Here is a 17,257-nt window from a genome sequence, read left to right on the forward strand (position 1 = left end):
CCTCATTACATTCATATGCTAGGAAGGGTTTAAAGGGGGGAAAAAAACTTTAGAAAGCCACGTGTAATTTCCTCTTCAGAACTTAACAGCCATTCCTTACTTCATCTGATCCTGTTTTCTAACACATCCCAAGTGATAAAGACTCAAGTAAGTGAAATGCAGAGAGCATAGCAAACTAGTTGTGCTGCAAAGTGAATTGTTTGTGTGGTTTTGTCTTATTTTTTAAATCCACACTGTGCTTCTCTGAAAAAGGAGGTCACTTGTGGATTGATTCGGTGTCACTGGTAACATTCTTTTCTTAACTTTAAAGTGAGGTAGGTTACAATGCCCTCCCCCCCACCCACTTTCAGGCAAATAAACTCAATCTTTGTGAATTTACTGTTTTTCTTCATTCATATTCCTTGTCTGATGTTCCTAACCAAGCTTTCTGGTACAGATTTTCACATGTTTGATACCCAGCTTGCAAATGTCCTTATGTTCTCCAGTAAATGCCACCCTGTCTCTTGGCCTAATTTTAGTGTCTAAATGCTGCTGCTTACTGTACCTTTGTTCCCCGCTCTTTACTCCTCCACACATACATGCGACTTACAAAAACACATTGTACGTGTTAGAATTACTTTTAAACTTCAATTTTCTTTGTTGTATTAAAACCAGAACCAAACATGTAAAGAATATTCATTTGCATTTGGCTTGAAGAATAAATTAAACTTCTCTTTGAATTTGAAATGTTAACATATATCTCTAGTGTCTAATCAAACAGGTTCACCAGGTGATGTCATAAAAAAAAGACCTTTGGTCAGTAATTCACATAAAAAATTAGATATTTGAGTTATCTTAAGATTTATCAATTGAGATGGGTTTTGTCACTGTGTTTTAAAATATACAATCTAATGTACGCTATTAAAAAGTATAATATAGCCCTAGCTGGTGTGGCCCAGTGGATTGAGTGCCAACCTGAGAACCAAAGGGTCACGGGTTGGATTCCCAGTCAGGGCTCATGCCTGGGTTGCGGGCTGAGTCCCCAGTGAGGGACGCACAACAGGCAATTGCACATTGATGTTTCTCTCCCTCTCTTTCTCCTCCCCTTCCCCTTTCTCTAAAAATAAATAAAATATTTTTAAAAAGAAATGTGTAATATATAGTAAGAGGAAATAGCCACTAAAAATCATTCACATTTTGTTTTTATTTCTTCACACATAATTTAGCTCAAATAAGACTACATCCTGATGGCAGGAGTTCAGGTCCTTCATGGTGGAATAACTGGGTCTACGTCTGAAAGGGGAAAGGGTCAGAATTTTGAGTAATGTTGACGCAGATCTCGGCCGCAAGATCTGCTGTTGAGGTTTCAGTATTCCAATACACATACACACGGACTACAGACGTCCTGTGGGGGAAAAGGGATGGCACTGCCACTCTCCCAAGAGGAAAATGCCTCTGATTGCCTCAGCCACTCCCTCAAGGGGGGAGTGCGAAGAGCCTTGCCTTGACCAGCCTTTATAGGTTTTTCAGGCCCTTAACATCAAAGAAGGTCCTCTTTTACTATACAAAGGTTTGTTTTGGGTGGTTATCTTTGCAAACACAGGAGAGGGTGTCGCTGAATACATCAAAGGAGGACATTTGCAATGTAAAGGGAGAAGTGGTCCAAAGGGCTAGGTTCCATACCTGGAGGGTCTAGCCCAGATTTTAGGAAGATAAAGATACTTATTTGCTTGCCTCAGGATGAGGGAGTTTTTTTTAGCAAGAGCAAGTCTCATAGCAGTCTAAGTACAATACAGGCCTGATTTCCCACTGGAGAACTTATCCATGGACGTGGGTCCTGCCCGCCAACCTCGCTCCCCACTGGCTTTTCCGAGTGGGGGCTGAGCCACATTTTCCATGCTTGGAACGGTTCCCCACATACTGGGTCTACGTCTGAAAGGGGAAAGAGTCAGAATTTTGAATAATGTGTGTGGATTTTTGTTCTCTAATTATCCTTTTGTTGAGGTCTTCAGTAAAAATGAATTTTGACTGCATCACATGGAGTTAAGCCTGGAGTTTTGTATTATTAACCCTGATCCTAATAAGTAGCGGGAACTAAAACCACTAGAGGCTGATGAAAACAAGATGATGCACACCCAAGTGAAAGTTGAAAATTTTAGCTTTTCAAGAAATTAGATGTTTTAGTACATAAACTATTAATGATATGAGTTATATCATTGGGTTTTAACAATTTTGTGACAGGATCTTTTCCAGAAAACTTCAGGAGGACATCCAATGGGTGTTACGTCCAGAGAGCCTGGATCCCATCTTCCCAGCCTTCCCTTTCTCCCTCTGGCTCCTCAGGGACACTGTGGGTGTCTATGGGAACCCGTTTGGAACCTCTGACACAGAAGAGAGCAAAACTTGCACCTTTTAGAAGCCCCAAACTGTCACTCTAAATAGTTAAATATTTGGGTTTGTGGATGATTTCAAAATTTTGATGGCAAGAACTTTAAAAATATTCACCACATTTTGCTAATGAAATAAGGAAAATGCATTTTAGTGAATTTGAAAAAATACCAAAAACTCAATGAAGAAATTTTTCATAAACTTACCATCCAGAATTAATTATTCCTGTTAATATTTTGAATTACACTATTTTGGTCCTTCAAAAAAGTGGACATACATTTCTGTAATTTTTTTTCCTTTTCATAATTGGCATTAAATTACATCTTTTGTCTTCTGGACTTTTTTTTTTAACTTAAAAGATACATCTTACATACTTCTCTCTGTCACTAAACCTTTTTCTACAATATACTGTTAAAGGCCTTCCCTGTATTCCAAAGTTGGGATAGGTCACAATGAATGTATCATGTATAGCTGAACTGTACACAGAGAAAAACAAATAAAAGTTTCAACCTTTTCTCACCAAAACCTATTCTTGTCAAAACTCCTGCTCTTCACTAAAAGCAAAAGATTTAAACAATAAATTCTTTAAATTGCATTGAATTTAGCGCCGTGAAAGCTGTAAGTACACAGAAATGGTATTATTCATGACGTAACTCTGAGATTTGTGCTGCTCAGTCTACTTTGCAGTTGGGAATATTTTCCAGAGATGAAATTCTGGTAAAACTATTCTCTGAATCTCTTTAGACATGAAGAAAATGTTTGTGGTTCAAGAATTGTCAAAAACACAGCAGAAAACATTTTCTTGCTTTTCTATTGCTTAAAAAAAAGTAGGAAGGATAATTAGGTAATTTTCTTTTATTAAAATATATTTAATTCCTATTTAAATGTCTGTTTTAAAAACAAAATCTTTTTAGGAACAACTATAAAGGACACATGGACAAAACCAAGGAGGTGGGGTGGAAGCAAGGGAGGGAGGGAGGTGGGGATGGCTGGGGTTGGGGGGAGTGGTGGGGGTAAATGCAGACAACCACAATTGAACAACAATAAAATAATCTTAAAAAATAAATAAAATCCTGTATTGTATTCTATAAATATATACAACTCACACATGATCTCTTACTAGTTATTTAAACACAAAATCTTTAAGTGACTTATTTTAGGACTAGTATTCATTTGGTTCCTTATTTTTTTCCTCACTTAGGAAACTGGGTAAGTGGACTTTGTTCTTGAATGTAAATTTTAGCAGTCTTGCTATCCTTCACTTAGCAAGTATGGGGTCTTGATTAATATTTAACAATAACAACATTAAATATATATGTGTCTTTCTCTTCATTAACTTTAATTTTCAGGAGCGCAATCATTTCCATACCAACAGTAAAGTGGTATAGCTCATCAGTTAAGAGTGACTTTGGAGTCAGACAGACTTGAGTTCACAATCTGGTTGTATCAGTTAGATAATCTTTAGTAAGAATTAAATTGCTACCCTAGCTGGTGTGGCTCAGTGGGATGAGTGCAGGCCTACAAACCAAAGAGTCGCCGGTTTGATTCCCAGTCAGGGCACATGCCTGGGTTGTGGGCCAGGTCCCCAGTGTGGGGGGGTGAGGCGCACGAGAGGCAACCACACATTGATGTTTCTCTCTCTATCTTTCTCTCTCCCTTCCACTCTGTCTAAAAATAAATAAATGAAATCTTTTTAAAAAAGGAATTAATTGCTTTACCTAAGTAAACCTTATTTAGCTATGCATAAAATAGGTATGACAACTGCCTTCTAAAAACTGTGTTGGTACAAGGTATGCGAGGATTTTAACACCAGGCTTGGCACCTGGGCAGCATAGTAAAATAAAAACCAACACAACAACTAATATTAATGTCAAATACATTAAAATTTTTTTCTTAGCTATTTTAAGCTGAATTTAGTCTAAAAATTACATTGACATGCCTCAAAAATCTGTTTACTAATGTAAACATTATTGTATTTGGCTCAACTGAAAAATGTAACTTAGGCAGAGAAAGGATTGAATACCAATTCAGATCCATTCTCCTCAACGTGCACATTAGCAGTTCAGGTCCAGTAGCTAGAACAATATAGCATAATGCACAGTGGTGAATTCTCACAAACAAAGCTTCTGATGGGAACTGTGGTGCTATTTATGTATGCCATGTAAAGTGTTAAATGTGGCAATATTCTAGTTAAATGTGGTCCCTTTAAAAACATAAGCTCCTTTTGGACAAGGGAGTAGGGCTAATATCATAATCAGAGTCTATGAATGTCTCCTATTTTGAGGAACTTCGGTTAGGTTTCTATGGAATTGGTAATGACGATAATGATACAGATGCGGGAAGTATTTATCCATCTCCCACACCAAAGCTCCTGGTTTTCACATACCCATTAGTTGTTTGTGAAAGCAAAGGCTTGGCAAGGATAATAACCAAAGGACCTAAGTCACCTCAGTGCCTGAGTTAGGACTTACAGACCAGGTCAGACCATGTTATAATTCTTTGGCTCCGATTCACATCACGGATGGATCCTGTGGTTGTCTGGGCCAGCATCTTAGTTTTAAAAATCTAAAGTAAAGAAATCTGGGTTGGAGTTCTACACTTCACACTTAGTGGTTAAGTGATATTGAATACAGGTAGACTCTCTGAACTTATAAATTATAATTATAAATAATATAACATAATGTAATATAATAAAATAAACATTATATAATAGTATCTTCTATTATATGTTTGTTGGATTTCAAAAGGTCTTTGTAACTTGTAAAATAAAGTATTATACACATTAACTGTTGTGAAAAATGCCTTAGCTTGCTAATTAGGAAAGAGACAGAACAAACAGTTGATGGGGTACAGGAGGAAACATCTGAAGCAAACTGTCAAACAGTGTCACTGTGATTTTCGCCAAACCAGATCAGCAGCCTTAAATTTCATACCGACAGTTCATTTTTATTAAAGGCTTACATACTAGGTTATCCTTTACATTCATTTTCCGCTTCCATATTAATGAAATCTGAATGTTTCCATGAAAAACAAAAACCATGCTTAACTGGGAAATAACATGGTGTAGTGGAATAAAAATGGGCTAAACAGGGGTCAAAACCCCAACTGTCTCAAGGGCCCAAGAGTTAATGCCAATCAAATGAGGGGGCAGGAGAGCTGGGGGTCAAGGAAGCACAATACCCACCCAGAGGGCTATTCATTACAACCTCCAGATGTGTCTGCCATGAGGGCACATGGGCCTAATGATGCTGGGTCTTCTTATTTTCTAAGAGGAGAAAGAGAACTCAAGATGGTTTTTGAAATATCAAAATTATAAAACTTTTGGATAAAAATGTTTTTAAAAATACTGTGCCAGAGGCATATATGTTGTTGTTTACAAACACTTACACATGAGATGGGTCCAGTCCACAGTTTCAGTTTTTAACCACTTTGTGACCACTTTGATCACAATCAGCCCTGATTTCAATGATAGCGTTGAACTGCCTAACTGCAGGGCTTTGGCTAGAAAATTTAACCTGAGCTTCATGTTCCTCTTCAATGTGGGAAGAACAATGCTTCTGTTGTTAGAATTCCAAAAATGGACACGGATGAAGACTGTAACAGATATGTGACAGGTGCTTCAAAGAATTTAACTCTTTTTCCTCTTTTCCTGGATAACTTAGGAAAAAAGTAAGCCATTCTGTTTTCTTTTTATGTGTTATAGTCATGAAGCAGGGTGCAGCCAAGAGGAGGGCCCCAAGAAGGGGTTTGTAATGGGGTCCAGGACTCGGGGTGTCTAGGAAATATTAGAAAAATGTATGTAGGATGTCCTCACCCCCACAAGCCTGAGCCAGGGGGGATGGGACACACGTAACAGGGCCATTCAGAGCTGTTTTGGGTAGCAACAGCTTTGCAGCTAACCCCTGGCACAGTCATTTAACATATCTATAACCTTTAACTAGTTTCACAGATATGTTAAATAGCTGTGGCCCTCCTTTGAGCCAGGGGGATGGGAGTGACTTCCACCCAAGAAGGGACTGGGAAGCAACTCCCCCTGGTTACAGGGCCTGCGTGAGAGCGTGGAGATGATTGGCTCCACGCCATGGGGCCACACCTGCCCAGACTTACTATGGCAGCCCAGTAAAGCTGGAAGAATACGGGGATGCTGGCAGGTGTAACTGACTGTAGGAGGAGTCGGAAATGGGGCTGCAAAGGAAGATGGGCGCTGGGATTTAAACCTAGGCGCGGCAGCCATAGAAAGAGTAGACCACGCGGCTCTGAAGTAAATAGGGGGCCGCACGGTTCTGGAGTGAAAAGGAGAGAACCACGAGGTTCTGAGGGGAAAGGAAGAGGGCCATGAGGTTCTGAAATGGGGAAAAGGACCACACGGTTCTGAAGGAGAGTAGAGAGGACCGTGTGGTTTTGGAGTGCTTCTTTTTGCCACGTGGCTTAGGCAGCAGGAGAGACTTTGCCGGGAAGAAAAGGGGAGAAAGGACTCTTGCTGGTGGGCCATGAGAAGGTGCCACATGGCTTTGGATTAACTGGAGATTGCAGCAGCCACACAGCTGATGGTGCCGGGAGCCTGAATCACGGACTTCTACTTCTTTTCCTGAGACACGGTACCCCGGACTGGGCACAGGGAGAGGGAAGGACTGTGCATCTGTGGGTATTCTAGAGGACTTTAGTATCTTAGTGAAGACATTAAGTCATTACTCTAAGTTTGTGTAACTTTTAAATAAACAATTCCTTTCCTTTTCACCAGTCTCTGGCATTGAGAGACGTCTTTCCTCTGGCGGCGGGCATTGCGAACCTAGCAGGTGGGCGTTGGGGGGAGGAACCTCCAGAGACAGAAAGGGGGAATTTTTTCTGTAATAATTTATCGTGAACCACCCCCCTTGCTCTGTAACAGTCACAGCATGTCAGATAGCCTTGTTTTTAAGGTCAAAGCTATTCCACTCATTGTTGGAATAAATTGCTCTACTTGAATTATGAAGAAAAACTGAAACTATGGATATCCTCAATTGTAAATAATAGAGATGAGTCAGCATCGAGTCTGAAAATTTTTTCAGATTGACCAAGGGAGAGTTGCTGTTTTGCAAATTTACTGTCTCTTGAACAAAATGCTTTTCTTCTATTTCATCAGCTACTCTCAGTCATAAAGATCCTTACGTTAGTCAAACAGCACTTAAGGACATCAAGAAGGTGGTTAAGTGATATAATGCCATGTGAGCTGAGAACAGATCGATTCTGCTTGGATTACTGTTCACTATGCAGCCAAGGATCGATGTTTCAAAGCAAGAGGATTATGTAAAATAAATGTGGATGTTAATGTTTTCAAACTATACAATGTTTGTGAAAGTTTAATAAACAAATGACCAGTGACTGACTAGAAATATTAATCCTATCTCTTTGCTACCTTCCAGGGACCTTGACCATATCATTTAGGTTTTACTTCAAAAACCGTAAGTAGAATGAAAGAAGAAAGATGTAAAGTCATATGCCACAGTTAGGAGAAACTGGAAAATACGAGGCAAACCCATCAAGATAGGAGCATTAGAATGAATCGGGCATGTATAAGCATGGTTTAGAGACTGGGCCCCATAGAGGATAAAAGCCTGAAGGTCGCACAGTGGTGGAAGAATCAATCCCCCTTCTGGGTGATACTTTCTCTTGTTTCAGAGTGTTACACTGTACCCTGTGGCCCTAAAACATGGACAATCTAACTAAGAAGAGAGCAAGATGGCCAAATGTTCCTTTTATGCAAAACTGACTAGGGGTAAGGGTTTCTTGTTACATTATTTTTTTTTTTAAATTAGGGTTTATTTTTAATGATTACTAATGTTTTAGGCACCTGGCTCAAAACATTTGTCAATTCTAAATTTTGCAGATGCTTTTATTAAAAGAAGTGCTTTAAAAATAAGTTATAATTCAAATGTTTTCCTTAGTACAGCAAAAAAATTCATGTTTTCGAAAATTCAAAATTCATTTTTTGGTTAATTAACTACCACTTAATTCCTCCTTAAGAGACACAAGGGATAAAAACTGAGCCAATGGAGTGGGGGTAATTCCTTCCTCTGTGTCTAGGTAGCTGGGGCAGAACAACAGATGATGGACAACCCCAGAGATTCCCGAGTACCCATTTTCATAATCTGCATCACCTAGGAAATTCAGCAGAAAGCAACATGGGATCTATAATATCTCTATTTTATTTTTAAATATTTTATTTATTTATTTTTTAGAGAGGGGAAGGGAGAGAAAAAGAAAGGGAGAGAAACATCAATGTGTGGTTGCCTCTAGCACATCCCCTACCAGGAACCTGACCTGCAACCCAGGCACGTGCCCTAGACCAGAAATGGAACAGGCAACACTTTGTTTCTCAGGCCGGCACACAACCACTGAGCCACACCAGCCAGGGCTATAACACCTTTAAAACACGTAAGTCCTCTCTGTCTTGACAGTGCCAATTGGCAGAATTAGAATCTTGTGAATTCTCATGTGAATTCAGTGTTGATTTTCAATGTAAACTCTCCAGACTGGTTATTTTTACATAAAAACATTGTCAATTATCTTGTTATTCATCTTGTTATTCTTTTGTTTTGTTGGTAGAATGACACTATATCCTAAATTTTACAGAATGGTACATATTTAAAATATTCTCTCTGGTTGTTTCCATTAGTATTCTTGCATTTAAAAAACCGATTTTTGCTTGAAATATGTGTTCTAATCAGGTATATCTAATCTATGAATAGTTTATGGGACTTAAATATGGATCAGTAATGACTATAAAGTAAGAGCTTAGCTTATTTTTGGAAGGTACCTCTCTCCATGAAATGCTGCGCAAGAAAAAGCCAGATAAGAAATGTGGGTGAGAAATACTTGCTTGGTTTACATTTTCACTGTGGTTATAATGGATAGCATTTTCCAGGGGAAAACTTCCAGTTTGGAACAGAAGGCATGATGAAAATACCATCCTTTTCTCTTAAGCCCATGCTGGCAAGGCTTTTTAAAGATTCACAATGATCTCAGCAAAATATCCTTCTTGAAAATGAATTGTTTTCTGACTAGATAGGATCAACTAAACTTAGACTTCGTTTTCTATGTAGATTATAATTGCAGTTGGACTCCAGAATTTCAAGCAATGCAGCAAATGATCTTGATACAGATGCCAGAAAAATAAAGGGAAGAAAGACTCTTCCTCACACTTAAGTTTAACTGTATCAGAATTTTAGGCACCAGGAGATCTGTTCCCATTGGTTTGAAGATATTTCTCTATATTTACCAAGTATACCTCGCTCTTCCACATTAATCATTTTATATTTGATTTCAAAACTTTCATGAAAGCAAGATGCTGCCTTAATTTATCTGTTGAGTGAGATTACTACCACCATTTCTGTTCCATCCTGATTTTTTGGATACAGATATTCAGAAATGATTTGTTTATAATTAGTGAATTTATTAGGGTGGATTTCTAGAATAGCATAATAGCTATGAGTATGTATCATGAAATTTGATGCTAATATTAATTACTAATTTATTTAAATAAATTATGTACACTGAAACCAAAGGTATTCCCTTAATGGTGTCATTATTCCTGACTTAAAATTCTTTTTGAAACAGAATAAAAAGAAACACAGGGAGGAAAAGAAATATCCACAGCTTTTCTTATTTATGTCATAGCATATAGTGAACAATTTTTAATGATGGATTTTTAAGTGGTATGATGTGTCATGTTTAAAAATGTGGTTTTATCACAATTTGAAATCTTGAGAATATCACATATATGAATACAAAGTCCATTTTATCTTTACAGCAAAAATAAAAGAATAAAAACAGTGCAAAGTACTACTAGTGAAAAGCTCTTCAACAATCCTAAACCAGAGGTGTTCTAGGCGACAATCCCTTCATTCCTTCACTCAACCAGTAGTTACTGAGCACATTATATGTTGTGCCAAGTCATTTGCTCTTAACAGTTTCATTTTCTGCCCTCATAGAGCTTGTAATCCAATGAAGGGTAGGGAAAATCAAATAAGCAAATAAATAGTTCTATAATTACAACTTTGACAAATGCTATGAGGGAAACAGTGTACAGAGAGTAATATATGTGTGAACCTCTACAAGGAGTCATATTAAAGCTCACATGTAAATTACAAGAAGAATCCACTATTCATATTTTAAAAGGTGAAGAGTACATGAGTGGGTTTTCATTTAAAAACTATGCATATTAAAAACAAAACAAACAGACTCATCGATAACAGTGAACAAACCAATGGTTAATGGGAAGGGGTGGGAGGAATGGATAAAAAAGGTGAAAGGAAATAACAGGTAGACACGCCCAGTTTTAACATAAATAAGTCAGGGAAATGTAATATACAACATAGGCAATAAAGTCAGTAATATAATAACTTTGTTTGGTGACAGATGGATAACAGACCTATTGTGGTAATCACATCATAAGGTATATAAATGTAGAATCACTATTTTATACACCTGAAGCTAATATAATATGTCAACTGTACTTTAATAAAAATATATAAAGTATAAAAAATAAAAAATACATGCTGATTTAAGGAATATACCTGCCAAAAATGTATCTTAGTTTAGTATGAGAGGTCATGTGACAGCTAATGTATGTCATTTACATTTTTTCATAAAGGACTTGAGTTGATCACAGGTCGAGACTACAGGATGCCACCACCACACTGGGGACTAGAACATGAATCTGAAAAAGATTTGTTTTTGTTTCTTCACTGCTCTTAATGCATGCACCTGGTGAAATTCCTAGTGCTTCAAACAGGGATTTCACTGACTTTCAGGGCTTAAAACTCATTATCAGCAGATGAGATGGCAGAGGTTAATTTAATGCCCATTGTGACAGGTAGGCAAGTCTGGTTAACAGATCTCTTATTTCCTGAAAATAATGCTTGACTCACAGCTGCTGTGAATCAGTAATAAGTACTTAAAGGAAAGTGCAAAGAGCCCCAAGTGGGGAAAACAGAAAACATCTTGGATCATCAAAAAAAATGCACACAGGGATTAAAAATGTAGTAGAGACATATTTCATTAACATACTAAAAGAACTATCAAACATGCTTTGAGTACGACCCATTGATGAAATTGTATGCCTGAGTGCGTTTATACTGTCATATAGGGAAAAAAGAAAACCCTGGAAGGAACTATTTCAAAATGCTAAGAGGAATTATTTCTTGATGGTAGGCTTACCGGTGATTTTCTTCTTAAGCATTTTGGCATTATCTTTTGTTTTCTCACAAAAAGCATGCATTTTTTACATGTGAAAAAAAGCCTTTAAAAGACAGCCATGAATTGTACTGGTGAATACTGATCCAAAGCAGAAGGTCTTTCATGGGACAGATCTCACCCAGACTGCAGGTAACTGAACGAGAGATGATAGGTCAGACAGGTCAGACGGCACCATTTGCTCTTTGGTCAACGACAAATCACCAAACAATCAGACGAAGTCTGTGCTAGGGCATTTGCAAAGGAAGGGAGACACCAAAAGTTACATTATTTTGAAGAAAGGTACTACTTGACTTTTGATATTTCAGAAAAGTGTAAAAGTATTTGTCCAGGGAAAATATCAGGAAGTTGTTGAAGTGAGGTACTTTATTATTTAATGTCATTTTTATTTTTAAGAGCATGTAGGTGGAGAGATGCTTAGGATATATAGATGGAGGTAAACCTAAATTTTTGCAAGGTGCAAAGCACCAAATAAAATTGTTACATCCTAACTTCTCATTAAAAATAAAATAATACTCGGTCATAAAATAAGTACACATCAGTCCAACAAAGTTCTAATTTTTTCCCTAGACAAATTCTTCCGTGCTTTTCTGAAATATCAGGAATCCCAAATTTTCTCCAAAATAATTTTTGTGTGCACCTTTTTTTGGTCTGACACCCTAATTATATATGCTTAGTCTATTGAGCCAATTCAGTATCACCAAAAAAACAAATCATGGCATCTGAAATACTCAAATAAAAATCCAAATAAAACCCTAGCCCAGGCTCAGTTGTGGCTCAGCTGATTGGAGCACTGCCCATGGACCAAAAGGTCGCAGGTTCGATTCCTGCTCAGGGCACAGATCCATCCCTGGCTGGGGTGCATGTGAGAAGGCAATCAATGTTTCTCTCATTAATGTGTCTCTCTGTCTCTCTCTCAAAATCAATGAAACAAAAAAATGTCCTCAGGCAAGGATTTTAAAAATCCAAATAAAAATGAGCCACACTTAATGCAGAGTTACTATATTTGATATTTTAAAATTCAAATTGGCAAGATAATTTGTTAAATTTCCTAATGTGGCAGACTTGGGCTCATGAGATTCAGAGTCCATCCCAGTTAGAGCATTTATCAAACTCGAATCTGAGCAAGTCTAACCTCTCTAAGACTGTTTCCGCTTATTTAAAAACAATTACAGCGGTAGCATTTGTGGGGATATAAGTAAGAGATAAAGTGTAAATGCATGTAAAATGACTGAGAACTACAAAATATTGTATTAATATAAGGCGTGATGATTGATGTAAGGTATGCTATTTTTGTCATTAACTCTTTCACATGTGTGCATCTTATATCCTCCAAGGATGTAATTCATGTAAGAGGTATACAAATGGTTGTTTTCCAATTGATTAATTCATCTCATTTGAAAACACATTTTAAGTTGGAAGATTAATAGCTGGGATGTGAAAACAGGAGGAATTGTAAATGACCTCCCAGAATAATACCCTAGTATAAATCCAGTTTATTTATTTCAGTAAAAACTGACTGTCGAGTTATTTATGTTGAAACTTCCATGATAAATTTGGTTTTCTTTTAGGCTCCAACTATAGGGGAAGAAGCATTAATCTTTTGATAAACCTATGAGAAATTAAGAAAGCCATTTTGCCTCTCCAGATACTTTCTAAGTCACCCTGATGGAGACTTGAAGCATGTACATAAAAAGGAAATATGTTTTGCCCTGACCGGTGTTGGTTGGGTGCCCTACCACAAAGTAAAAGGTCACTGGTTGGATTCTGGGTCAGGGCACATGCCTGGGTTGCAGGTTCGGTCCCTGGTCAGGGTGCATAGGAGAGGCAACTGATCAATGTTTCTCTCTCACATCAATGTTTCTTTCCCTCTCTTTCTCCCTCCCGCCCCCTCTCTCTAAAAATAAATAAAATCTTTAAAAACAAAACCTGAAATATGTTTTGAGGTCACTTGAAAAAATAAAAAACATCCTACCATAAAGCGAGAAATTAGATAATGTGTTTTATTCCAGGTAAAGCAAATTTTACCAAAGTTTAAATACCAGTCAAAATATTCACTGTCTCAACAAGAATGGCATTTTCAAGACAGTGCTTGAGAAAAAGATATTTAATAAAATTAGTTTGCTGTTAAACAGCACATTTAAACAATAATTGAATGTACCTTTATATATTTTGTTTTTTTGAATTATTTTGTATCTAGACCCCACGAAACCACATTTCACTTTTCAAGATTAGCCCTACAGAAGAGAATAATTTTAATACGGCATCGCATTCCATAGAGTTTCTGAGAAAGGCCTCTTGTGAACTAGCCGATGTTCAGTTCCCTGCATTCTGACAAGATGACATGTAAATTTCTCCATGCAGATGACCCGCTATATTTCTTTTGAAATGTCCCAATTCTGTAATTTAAAAGTCCATCACAAAATGGAGTTTTGCTGCTATAGGTCTAGAAGTACCTGATGGTAAGCAGCTGAAACACACTCTCGAATGGACAGTTTACTTTAGAAAAAGAGGTTTTGAGACGGAATCTGGTCTATCCCAAATGAATCCATGTCTAGATCATACTTACAGAGGTGTTGATGAAAAGAATGCACTGCCTTATCTGGTTACTCAGGTGACAATTCAAATTTGCTATCAGGAAGTTCTATGTTTTGTATTTAAAGTCTTCATCCTTCCTAATGGAGTGGAATCCCATTGACCATATTTTAAAATTCCAAAAAAATGGCAAGAAGCAATGTCCTATGTACAAACCCTCATCTCTTCTGAAGCGAATAGTCATTTTTCAGTTTTCTCCATATGAAATTATCCTAGTTTCCTTATCCTTTCTTAAATTAGAGTTCAACTTGCAATCCTTTGAACATACTTCACTTTTCTGTGGCTCCTCCATGAAGGCCACGTAGTCATCTCAAGTTGTGGGATCAAAATCTAGACCTGTATTCCCGTCACAGTCTGACCACACAGCTGAGGCATATGACCGTCCATTCCATGTCCAGGGCTTACAGTGATTTGCCTCTGCTCAGATTGTACCAACTTCACCTATAAAACCACGTCCCAATGAAAAGTCAACACAAAGGAAATAAAGCATAGAATAGAGTCAACTGTAACATGTCTTAATTCTTTAAAGTTTATTGTACTGGTGAATACCCAAACTGTAATTTTTGGAGGCCAGAAGTTATCACCAAAAAATTCAGAATGCAGTGTGTTGAAATTTTGACATGATGTGGAAGCTCGGTAACTTTCCTTGCTCGACTTTAGGTAGCTGTTATAAGTAGGCACATGGTTGCACGACTTTACAGAGTTGTGAAGCTATATAATGGGATATGCCATATGCACATTAAATGCATTCTTCCCATTAAGCCTCTGAAGAGCCTTCCTATATATAAACCAAATAACACAGTTATTCTCAGAAAAATTAAACTATAAACCTGATTCAAATACACAAATTTTTTAAATGAAGTGCAGCCATGGGTAAAATAAAATGAAAGATTAAAACCAAAAATACTGATATTTTATACTGTAAACAAAGTTTGCCCTGACAATGATAGTACTAGAGATAACATCGATGAATAAAACTAGTCCATATGATGAATATAATACTACTAACACAATTGTACCTGCAAGGATTTTTTCTGGCTTTCATTCAATGACATCCATTACCCTGGGTGGCAATGGAGCCCTGTACCCTATTCATCTCAGGCATCTTTAGTCTCCTGAGCTGCCTTAAAGCCTTGACATAATAAAAGGTCAAGTAGACCCCAGGAAGCATTTGTAAACTACATTATACCCTCCTCCCCATTTTGGGCTGCAAGCCACACATTCTTGTGCTGAGCTTTACTCCTTCACATTTCATTTCATTGTATAAGCAGGCTAATTTGGAAATGGGGTACTTAGGGAACACCTACATTTTTTAAAACGACCCCACTTGCCTACTTGACCACCTAAAGAGGTAAATCCATAATGGAACATTTGAGAGAACTCTAAAATGGTGCCTGGTTACTGAAGGAATGAACAGCAAATAGCAGCACTATTAAATAAAATGAATGCATTTCACCATCCAGCTCGCCTGTGTTTTCTGGGACACAAGACACAAACATGAAAGGGTTGGGGTAGGATTTCAAGAAAGCTGATTTGTTTCAACAATCATTTGGCAAGATGTTCACAAAATAATACCACAAGCCACCTCCCTTTCCGATCATTGTGAAGTCAGGGCTCTCAAATCAACCCCCACAAACCTAATTAAAAATAAAGAAAAGAGGCAGGCTATAAATTCGCATCAAGGTCTATGATACAGGATAAATGATAGGTATCTGCCCTAATTGCTCACAACAAAACTAAGGGGCAATAACAAGAATAAATCTCACATTAATCCAAATGAAGCCAATGAATATTACAAACCAGAAGCATAGTTTCAAAAATAAATTACCTCCAAGCATGCAAGGGCATTTATAACCCATAAAAATGATTGCAAAGAACGTTCTGCATATAAATATGTTTCATAAATGCACTATAAATGCTAAGTAGCATGTGCACATATGATATGCATAGCCATAGAGTATACTTTCGTATATTCACAATCAAATCTATGTACGAAAAATGAACCTGTATCCAGCAAATGGTTTCTCCACAAGAGTACATTAGAATATGGGAGAGAACGCTAAATTTCTGGGGCCGCCTTTCCTAAGCAATAAAGGAAATAAGCAAAACCACCTTATAATTAGGCAAGAAAGCTTTTAAGGCACCGAAGGTGTTTTTGAGGAAGGCCCAGCCCTGTAAGTGGGAGCTGCAAATGAATTGATTCCTTTCAAAACACCCATTTCTTGTTGGCTCTTTTTCCACCCTCTGATTCTGTTACTAAGCTTGGAAGGAAAGGAACCAAGTGGCTCACTCTGCATTCAAAGCCCGTTCAAGATAAAATCAGAACACCATTTTTTTTAAACAGGAGCAAACGCCTTCTTACTTCTCTCTCCCTGGTAACCTTCCTCTAGGTTACCATCTCCATCCCCATCTCTGTCTCCACGTCTTCCTCCCCTACTCCGAGAGGGTCATTGTTCAAGTGCAGGCCACAAATGTATACACGGATCATTTAATAGCAAACTAAACCAAGAAGATAGTTCCACTGTCTCCTACTTACCTTGCTGAGACCGGGAAAAGCTGTTGAAAGGAGGGAGAGATGCAAACTGTATCCATTTTCCTTGGGACCAAATCGGACGCAGCCTCCGAACCCAACATCAGCAGCGGCTGCTGGGATTTTTTTCCCCTCCGTCTCTGGCTGGCGACCGTGCGAATAGGAACCACCCTTCCAGCCCCACTAGAGTATCAGCAGTCGAGGCGGCAGCAGCACCAGCATCACCACTTGGCCTCCTCCCTCTCGGAGGATGGGGTGAGCTCAGAAGCAGCCAGGAACTTGCAGCAGACACCTCCTCTGGCTCCTCCTCTCCTGCCCCCACCCCCACAGCCCCACCCCTGCTGCAGTAGAAGCTGCCTTCCCCGGCTGCTGGTTGTCATGGTAATGACCAATGGTGAGAGACCAGACTAAGGGGGAGGGGAGATGTTTGGACCCAGCTGGAGGGGGAATGAGTTTGAGCGGCTGCGCTCTGGGATGCTGGTGGTCTCTTCTACCTTCAACTCTGGGTCTTTAAAAGTGGGGCAAGGTTGT

General features: G+C 38.2%; 1 protein-coding gene across 3 annotated transcripts in view; it reads right to left on the reverse strand.

Annotated features, from left to right (window-relative positions):
- Window positions 1–16,980, reverse strand: part of JAKMIP2 (janus kinase and microtubule interacting protein 2) — a 131,795-nt gene extending 114,815 nt beyond the window's left edge. For all 3 annotated transcript variants that reach the window (XM_045185138.3, XM_024576888.4, XM_045185137.3), the window contains exon 1: window positions 16,733–16,980. The gene's annotated coding sequence lies outside the window, so the exon portion shown is untranslated. The remainder of the gene's footprint in view (window positions 1–16,732) is intronic.
- Window positions 16,981–17,257: the final 277 nt, after the last annotated feature.

This window comes from Desmodus rotundus, chromosome 6 (assembly GCF_022682495.2).
Source record: "Desmodus rotundus isolate HL8 chromosome 6, HLdesRot8A.1, whole genome shotgun sequence".
NCBI classification, from domain to species: Eukaryota; Metazoa; Chordata; class Mammalia; order Chiroptera; family Phyllostomidae; genus Desmodus; species Desmodus rotundus.